Raw genomic sequence first — 10,069 nt, 5'->3', positions numbered from 1 at the left:
TTGGTGGGGAGGTACAGTGGTACAATCACTGTAGGAAACACTTGGGCAGTTTCTTATAAAGTTAAACATCCATTTACCAAATGACCCAGCAATTCCATCCTTAGATATTCACCCAACAGCAATAAAAACAGGTCCACACAAAGATTTGTTTATGAAGTTTCATAGATTTATTCATAATAGTGTTGCCAAACCTGGCCTCTGTACACTGGCACCAAATCAAATCTTGGAGACAGAGTTTTGGGTGAAGCAGAAAAGGATAGCTTTTATTGCTTTGCCAGGCAAAGGGGGCCACAGCAGGCTAATGTCCTCAAGACTGTGTGTCCCCATCCTGAAGCAGGTAGTGAGGGGAGTAGTGGTTCAAGGGCTGGGCATGATCGGCTTGAAGACATTCTTCTGATTAGTTGGTGGTGAGGTAATTGGGAATCAGCATCGTCAACCTTCTGCTTCCAACCAGTCTAGGGTCTGTGTTCTTGCAGTCAGCAGTTTTCACCTGGTGGGTGTCTGCTTCCTATTAAAACAATTTAGGAATGTGTGTCAGGTCTTTATATCTCTCAGGGAAGTGTGAGTTCGGTGATTCTGCTCTGTGGCATATTTATGGTCTAAATTGTGACCAGTTCCCCAGCCCAACAGCTATTCTTTGCTTCTACATCTTCACGTTTCCAAATCATTAATTCTTGAGTCAGCTTTTTACTTTAAAAGGCAAGGACACAGGGGCTTGTACACAGTTTTAATAGCTCCAAATCAGAACAACCCACTGTCCATGCCCAGGTAAATGGACAAATAATGATATCTATACAATGGGATACTCCTTAGCAATAACAAGGACTGAACGTCTGCTACATTCAACAACTGAATAAATATCAAAAACATTACGCTGAGTGAAAGACTTTAGATACAAAAGAGCATAAACCTTTTGATTCATATATACGAAACACTAAAAGAGACAAATTTAATCTGTAGTGATAGAAAGATCACTGGTTGTCTGGGTCTAGTGAGGAGGGGAGGGACAAACTAAAGAAAAACACAAGGGAATCTTTTGGGGATGTTGGAAATGTTCTGTATCTTGATTGTGGTGGTTACATGGTTGTACTTATTTGTCAAAACTCACCAAACTGTTCACTTAAAATGAATGCATTTATTGTATGTAAATTACACTTCAATGAAGTTTAGGACATTTTTTTAAATTTAGTGAGAACAAAAAAATTTTAAGTAGGATTACAAGACTTCTTTTTTTGCATTTTATTTTAGTTTTTATTGAATTATAGTTGATTTACAGTATTATAATAGTTTTAGGTGTGCAACATAATGATTCAAAATTTTTATAAGTTATGCTTCATTTAAAGCTATTATAAAATATTGGCTATATTCCCTGTGTGGTACAATATATCCTTGTAGCTTATTTATTTTACACATAGTAGTTTGTACCTCTTAATCCCTGTCTTGCCCCTCCTCCTTCCCTTTCCCCACTGTAATCACTAATTTATATCTGTGAGTCTGTTTCTGTTTCGTTATATTCATTTGTTTTGTTTTTTATATTCCACATATAAGTGATAACATATAGTATTTGTCGTTCTCTGACTTATTTCATTTAGCATAATGCGCTCCAAATTCATCCATGTTGTTAAAAATGGCAAAATTTTCATTCTTTTTTATGGCTAAGTAATATTCTATTGTATATATGTACCACATCTTCTTTATCCATTTGTCTGTTGATGGACAATCAGCTTGCTTCCATATCTTGGCAATTGTAAATAATACTGCTATGAATATTGGAGTGCATGTATCTTTTCAAATCAGTGTTTTCTTTTTTTTTTTGGATATATATCTAGGAGTGGAATTGCTGGGTTATATGGCAGCTCTATTTTTAGTTTTTTGAGAAACTTCCATAAAGTTTTCCATAGCAGAAGCACCAATTTACATTCCCATCAACAGTGTACAAGAGTTCCCTTTTCTTCACATCCTTGCAAACATTTGTTATTTGTGGGCTGTTTGGTGATGGCCATTCTGACAGATGTGACACGGTATCTCATTGTGGTTTTGATTTACATTTCTCTAATAATTAGCAATGTTGCCCATCTTTTCATGTGCCAGTTGGCCATATGTTTGTCTTCTTCAGAAAAATGTCTATTCAGTTCTTCCACCCATTTTTTTAATCAAGTTGTTTGTTTTTTTGATATTGAGTTGTATGGGTTGTTTATATATTTTGACTATTAACTGCTTGTTGGTCATATCATTTGCAAATATTTTCTCCCATTCAGTAGGTTGTCTTTTCATTTTGTGGATAGTTTCCTATGCTGTGCAAAAGCTTTTAAGTTTCATTAGGTCCCATTTGTATATTTTTGCTTTTATATGTTTTGCCTTAGGAGACAGATCCAAAAAAAATATTGCTACAGTTCATGTCAAAGACTCTTCTGCCTATGTTGAATTCTAGGAGTTTTAAAGTTTCTGGTATTATATTTAGGTCTTTAATCCATTTTGAGTTTATTTTTGTATATGTGTAAGAAAATGTTCCAATTTCATTCTTTTACATGTAGCTGTCCAGTTTTCCCAGCACCATTTATTGAAGAGACTGTCATTTCCTTACTGTATATTCATGCCTCCTTTGTCATAGATTAATTGACCATAAGTATATGAGTTTATTTACAGGCTCTCAATTCTGTCCCATTGAGCTATATATCTGCTTTTGTGCCAATACCATACTGTTTTGATTACTGTAGCTTTGTGGTATATTCTGAAGTCAGGGACAGGATTCCTCCAGCTCTATTCTTTTTTCTCAAGATTGTTGTAGCTATTTGGGCTCTTTTGTGTTTCCATATAAAATTTTAAATTATTTGTTCTAGTTCTGTGAAAAAAGACATTGGTATTTTGATAAGGATTGCATTGAACTTGTAGATCACCTTGGGTAGTATGGTTATTTTAACAATAGTAATTCTTCTAATCCATGAATACAGTGTAATTTGCCATCTGTTTGTGTCATCTTCAATTTCTTTCATCAGTGTCTCATAGTTTTCTGAGTACAGGTTTTTTACTTCCTTAGATTTATTTCTAGGTTCTTTAATTCTTTTTGATGTGATGGTAAACTGGATTATTTTCTTAATTTCTCCTTCTTCTAGTTCATTGTTAGTGTATAGAAATGCAACAGATTTCTGTATATTAATTGTGTATCCTGCAACTACACCAAATTCATTGACAAGCTCTCATAGTTTTTTGGTGGCATCTTTAGGATTTCCTATGTATAGTATCATGTCTTCTGCAAACAGTGAGTGTTTTACTTCTTCCCTTCCAGTTTGGATTCCTTTTATTTCTTTTTCTCGTCTGATTGCTGTGACTAGAACTTCCTATACTATGTTGAATTACAGTGGTGAGAGTGGGCATCCTTGTCTTGCTCCCAATCTTAGAGAAAATGCTTTCAGCTTTTCATCTTGAGTATGATGTTAGCTATGGGCTTATCATAATGGCCTTTATTATGTTGGGCATGTTCCCTCTATACCCACTTTCTGGAGGGTTTTATCATAAATGAATGTTGAATTTTGTCAGATGTTTTTTTTCTGCATCTGTTGAGATCATACGATTTTTATTCTTCATTTTGTTAATGTGGTGTATCACATTGATTTGTGGATATTGAATCATCCTTGTATCCCTGGGATAAATCCCACTTAATCATGATGTATGATCCTTTTAATATATTGTTGAATTCAGTTTTCTAATATTTTGTTGAGTATTTTTGAGTCTATATTGATCAGTGGTATTAGCCTGTCATTTCCTTTTTTGTGGTATCTTTGTCTGATTTTGGTATCAGGTGATGCTGGCCTCATATAATGAGTTAAGAAACATTCCTTCCTCTGCTATTCTTTGAAATAGTTTGAGAAGGATAGGTGTTAACTCTTCTCAAATGTTTGGTATAATTCACCTGTGAAACTCTTCCTGGATTTATGTTTGTTGGGAGGGTTTTTTGTTTGTTTGTTTGTTTGTTTACTGACATTTTCATTACTGGTAATTAGTCTGTTTGTATTTTCTATTTCTTCCTGGTTCAGTCTTGAGAGATTATACATTTCTAGGAATTTGTTCATGTCTTCTAGGTTGTCCATTTTATTGGCATATAATTGTTCATAGTAATCTCTTATAATCCTTTGTATTTCTTGAGCATCAGTTGTAACTTCTTTTTCATTTCTAATTTTATTGATATGGGCTCTCCTTTTTCTTGTTTAGACTGACTGAATATTTATAAATTTTGCTTATCTTTTTGAAGAACCAGATCTTAGTTTCATTGATCTTTTCTAATTTTTTTAGTCTCTATTTCATTTATTTCTGCCTTGATCTTTAATTTTATTGCTGTTGTTGTTCTCCTAACTTTGGGTTTTTTGTTTTGTTTTGTTTTTAACAGAAGGAAGGTTTAATATTACCATAATGTATAACATTACATTTAGAACAGTTTTTCTTTCAAATGGTGACTAGGTATTTGAAGGATTTGCCAGGGAAATGTTGTGACTCTAACCTCAAAGCTCAATTTGTGGCCAATGGGGACAGGACATCATTTCAGATCTTTTAATCAAAGTTGTATTGCATTTTATTGGAGCACTGAAACTTCCACAAACAAGGACCCCCTTTTTTAATCCTATTTTTTAATTGAAGTATAGTTAATATACAATATTAGATAAGTTACACATGAACAATGTAGTGATTCAAAATTTTTAAAGATTTTACTCTATTTGTAGTTAGAAAATATTGGCTATATTCCATGTATTGTACAATATATCATTGTAGTTTATTTTATACATAATAGTTTGTACCTCTTAATCCCTTACCCCTGTATTGCCCCTTCCCTCTTGCCTCTCGCCACTGGTAACCACTAATTTGATATCTATATCTGTGAGCCTGTTTCTTTTTTGTTATATTCACTAGTTGGTTGTGTTTTTTTAGATTCTACGTATAAGTGATATCATACAGTATTTGTCTTTCTCTCTCTGACTTATTTCACTTAGCATAATACCTTTCAAGTCCATCCATGCTGCTGCAAATGACATTTCATTCTTTTTAATGGCTGAGTAGTATTCCATTCCATATTCCACATCTTCTTTATCCATTCATCTATTAATGGACACTTAGATTTCTTCTATATCTTCTAACTTTGGGTTTTGTGTTTTCTTTTTTCTGGTTCCTTTAGTTGTGAGGTTAGGTTGTTTACTTGAGATTTCTTAGGCTTATATTTCTATACACTTCCCTCTTACAACTGCTTTTGCTGCTTCCCATGGATTTGGATCTTTGTGCTTCCATTTTCATTTGTCTCCAGGTATTTTTAAATTTCTTTTTAAATTTCTTCAGTAATCCATTGGTTGTTTAGTAGCATATTGTTTAGCTCCACGTGTTTGTGTTTTTTGCAGTTTTTTCATTGTAGTTGATTTCTAGTCTCATAGACTTGTGGTCAGAAAAGATACTTGATATAACTTCAGTTTTCTTAAATTTAGTGAGAGTTTGTTTTGTTGCCTAACATGTAATCTATCCTGGAGAATGTTCCATGTGCACTTGAAATGAATGTGTACTCTACTGCTTTTTGATAGAATGGTCTATATATGTGTATAAAATCCATTTGGTCTAATATGTTATTTGAGGCCAGTGTTTCCTTATTAATTTTCTATCTGGATGATTTGTCCATTGATTTAAGTGGGGCTGTTAAAGGCCCTTACTATTATTGTGTTGCTGTCAATTTCTCCCTTTGTGTCTGTTAATATATGCTTTATGTATTTAGGTGCTCTTATGTTGAGTGCATGTATATTTTAAATTGTTATGTTTTCTTCTTGGATTGATCACTTGATTATTAGGTAATATCCTTCTTTATCTCTTGTTACAGTCTTTGTTTTAAAGTCATTTTGTCTAATATAAATATTGCTACCCTGGCTTTCTTTTCATTTTCATTTGCATGGAATACCTTTTCCATCCACTACTTTCAGCCTGTGTGTATTTTTAGATGTGAAGTGAGTCTCTTGTAGGCAGCATATATATGGATCATGTTTTTGTATCCATTCAGCCACTCTGTGAAATTTTTTTTCAATTTGAAAACACTGTTTTCTGACTTCAATTTGAAGTCACTGTTTATTAACTGGCTAGATTACAAAAATAATCATGGTAGATACCTTAGTTCATTCTTCTAATAAGCCTGTTGATCTGGTCTTTCCTGTTGCCAGCATCTCCACCTTCTACAAAACAGGTAGTCTTTTTCTTCATTCTGCCTCATGGAGAAGACAATTTGAAGGGCCACAGAAGTTGTTTACTTCTTTGAAAAGTTTTCCAACAGTATGAATCTCATGAATCAGATCCTCCATGCAGATGATGCCATGTTTGCCAAGAGATCAAGCAATCAACACATTATACATCAGGGCAATTTGCTTCTTGTTGATTTTACCAAAACCATGCTTGTAGATCAATTCATTTACTGACTTCAGTTTTGTGTACCCCCATGCAATGTATGGTTCCACAATTCTCAGCATGTTAATTGAAGCCTTGTTGAGCTTTACAAAGGTGCCATTGAAGATCTGACAGAGGTGAAAGAGCTGCAACACCTTTCAAACCTTTGGGCTTACACCATTGATACCTCTGATACTGATGACAAATGCCAATTTTGATTCTGTGGGTACCTGGAAGTTGCTGGCTTTTCTTGCCATCCTAGCCATTCAAATTTCAGTTTGCCTGTATTCCTTGTGATAGTGCTTAGCTTTTTCATAGATAAGCTTCCTCCTTGCCTTTCAAAACATCTTTTGGGCAGGTTTCTTTCTTAGGCTCTTGATCTTAAGCTCTGTGAAATTCTTTCACTTTTTCTTTTTTTTAAAAAAAATATGTATTCATGTGTTTATTTATTTATTTGGCTGGATCGGGTCTTAGTTGCAGCATGTGGGATCTCCATTGCGGCATGTGGGATCTTTCATTGTGGCGCACAGCCTTCTCTCTAGTTGTGGCACATGGGCTCCAGAGTGCCCAGGCTCAGTAGTTGCAGTGTGCAGGCTCTCTAGTTGTGGCATACGGGCTCCAGAGCACATGGGCTCAGTAGTTGCAACACATGGGCTCTCTAGTTGTGGTGCACAGGCTGTAGAGTGTGCAGGCTTAGTTGCCCTGTGGCATGTACGATCTTAGTTCCCCAACCAGGGATTGAACCTGTGTCCCCTGCATTGGAAGGCATTCTTAACCACTGGACCACCAGGGAAGTCCCATCTTTCACTTTTTCTTAAGGGTTTCTGGCACAGCAGGAACCTTCTTTTTCTTCTCTTCTGCACCCTCCATGGTTCCAGCCAGGAAAGAGCACCGTATGACTTTTGATTGGAGTGTCTAGTCCATTTACATTTAAAGTAATTATTGATAGGTATGTACTTATGGCCAATTTGTTAATTATTTGGGAGTTGTCTTGTAGTTCTTTTTGTTCCTTTCTTCTTCTTTTGTTCTCTTCCCTTCTGATTTGATGACTATCTTTAGTTTATGTTTGGATTATTTTCTCTTTTTTGTGTGTGTATCTTTTATAGATTTTTGGTTTGTAGTTACCATAAGGTTTATATATAGCAATCTCTGTGTGTATATATATATATATATATATATATATATATATATGTGTGTGTGTGTGTGTGTGTGTGTGTGTGTGTGATTATTTTAAGTTGATTATCTCTTAATTTCAAACTCATTTCAACAAACCTACATTTTTACTCCCCTCACCCATGATTGCTGTTTTTGACATCATATTTTATACATTTGTGTTTTGTGTATCCCTTAACTACTCATTGCAGCTATAGATGATTTTACTACCTTTGTCTTTTAACCTTCCTACTAACTTTATATGTGGTTGATTTACTACCTTTACTGTACATTTGCCTTTACTGATGAGCTTTTTCCTTTTGTAATTTTCACATTTGTAGTTGTGTCCTTTCCTTTTTCACTTACAAAAGTTCCTGTAATATTTCTTATAAAGCTGGTTTGGTGGTGCTGAACTCTTTAATTTTGCTTGTCTGTAAAACTTTTGATCTCTCCATCAAATCTGAATGAAAGCCTTTCCAGATAGAGTATTCTTGGTTTTAGATTTTTCCCTTTCATTGCTTTAAATATATTGTGCCATCCACTTCTAGCCTGCAGAGTTTCTGCTGAAAAGTCAGATCATAGCCTTATGAGAGTTCCCTTGTATGTAATTTGTTGCTTTTCCTTGCTGTTTTTAATATCCTCTCTTTAACTTTTGCCACTTTAATTACAGTATGTCTTGGTTTGGTCCTCTTTGGGTTGATCCTGTGTGGGACTCTCTGTGCTTCCTGGACCTGGATATCTGTTTTCTTTCGTAGGTTAGGGAAGTTTTCAGCTATTATGTTCAAATATGTTCTCTGCCCCTTTCTTTCTCTCTTCTGGGATCCCTATAATGTGAATGTTAGTATGCTTGATGTCCCAGAGATTTCTTAAACTGTCCTAATTTCTTTTTGTTGTTTTTTTCTTTTTTTCTGTTCAGCTTCAGTGATTTCTACTACTCTGCCTTCCAGCTTAATGATCCATTCTTATTCCTCTGTATCTTATAATCTATATTGATTCCTTCTAGTGTAGTTTTTCATTTCAATTTTGTATTCTGCAGCTCTTTTTGCTTCTTCTTTATATTTTCTAACTTTTTTGTTAAACTTCTCACTGTATTCATTCTTCTCTGAGTCTCTGATAATCTTTATAATCATTACCATCTCCATTTTATGTAGTTCTTCTGGGGGTTTGTCTTATTCCTTCCTTTGAAATATGTTCCTCTGTCATCTCTTTTTACCTAATTTGCTGACTTTATTCCTATGTATCTCGTAGGTTGTTTACATTTCCCAACTTGGAGAAGTGGCCTTTTGTAGGAGACATCCTATGCATCTTAGCAGTCATCAGAGCTATATTCTATAGTGGTACTCCCTATTTGGAATGTGTGGGTCCCTCTGTTGTGGCTGGCTGACTACTGTTTGCAGTCTGGTAGGCATGGCTGTCCCCTGGTCCAGTTGGTAGCCAGCCCTGCCTTGTGCAGAGGCTACTGGCCACTGGTTGGCAGGGCTGGGTCATGAGGTAGCTGTCTATGGAACCCTGGGGGAACCCAGGACTAGTGCTGGCCCACTGGTAGGCAGAATCAGGTTCTGGGGTGGGTGGTTGTGAGGCCAGGATTCCCAGATCTAGTGTCGGCCTGCTGGTGCATGGGGTCAATTCCTAATATGACTAGCTACAGGTTCTAGCGTGTCCCAAAGCTGGTACTGGCCCATTGGTAAATAGGGCGGGATCCTAGGCAGCTGGCTGAGGGGTCAAAGGTATCTCAGAGCTAGTGTTGGCCTGCTGTTTGGTAGGGCCAGGACCCATGGCATCCTGGGTCTGGTGCCAGCTTGCTGGTGGGTTGGCTGGGTCCTGACAAGGGAGGGTGAAGGGCTGTGGTTGTCCTGGGGTTGCTGTCTAACCTGCTGATGGGTGGTGTCAGGGCCCAGGAGATCCTGGGCCTGGTACCTGCCCACCAATGGGTGAAGCCAAGTCCTGGTGTTAGTGCCAGCCCACTGGCAGGCAGAGCTGGATCCTAGGGTCTCTGGCTGCAGGCCCTGGGGGTCCTAGAGCTGGTGTTGGCCCTCTTGTGGGTGAGACCTATTCCTGACATGGCTGGCTGCAGGATGCAGGGTGTTCCAAAGCTTGTGTCAGCCTGTTAGCGGTTGAGGCTGAATCCTGGGATGGCTGGCTGAGGGGTCCAAGGTATCTCAGAGTTGGTGTTGGCCTGATGGTGAGCAGGACTGGAGCCTAGGTGGTCCCAGGGTTGATGCCACCCTGCTGGTGGATGGGCTGAGTCCTGTCATGACAGGCTGTGGGGTTGCAGTTGTCCTGGGGCTGGTGTCCACCTGCTCATTGGTGGGGCTGGGGCCCAGGGGGTCCTAGGGCTAATTTCTATCCACTGGTGGGTGAGGCTGGTCCTGAGGCTAGTGCCAGCTCGCTGGTGGATATGGCCAGGGAGCAGGGGGTCCTAGGGGTGGTGCCTGCCCACTGGTGGGCAGAGCTGGGTCCTGAGGTCTCTGACTGCAGGGCCCTGGGGGTTCTGGGGCTAGTGCTGTTGCACTGG

The 10,069-nt window shown here is 37.6% G+C and overlaps 1 pseudogene; it reads right to left on the bottom strand.

The window, feature by feature from the left end:
• Positions 1-6,132: 6,132 nt before the first annotated feature.
• Positions 6,133-7,272, bottom strand: LOC101321559 (large ribosomal subunit protein uL30-like; annotated as a pseudogene).
• Positions 7,273-10,069: the final 2,797 nt, after the last annotated feature.

The sequence above is a fragment of the Tursiops truncatus genome, chromosome 3 (assembly GCF_011762595.2).
Source record: "Tursiops truncatus isolate mTurTru1 chromosome 3, mTurTru1.mat.Y, whole genome shotgun sequence".
NCBI lineage: Eukaryota > Metazoa > Chordata > Mammalia > Artiodactyla > Delphinidae > Tursiops > Tursiops truncatus.
This window is presented reverse-complemented; position numbering and strand designations above follow the sequence as displayed.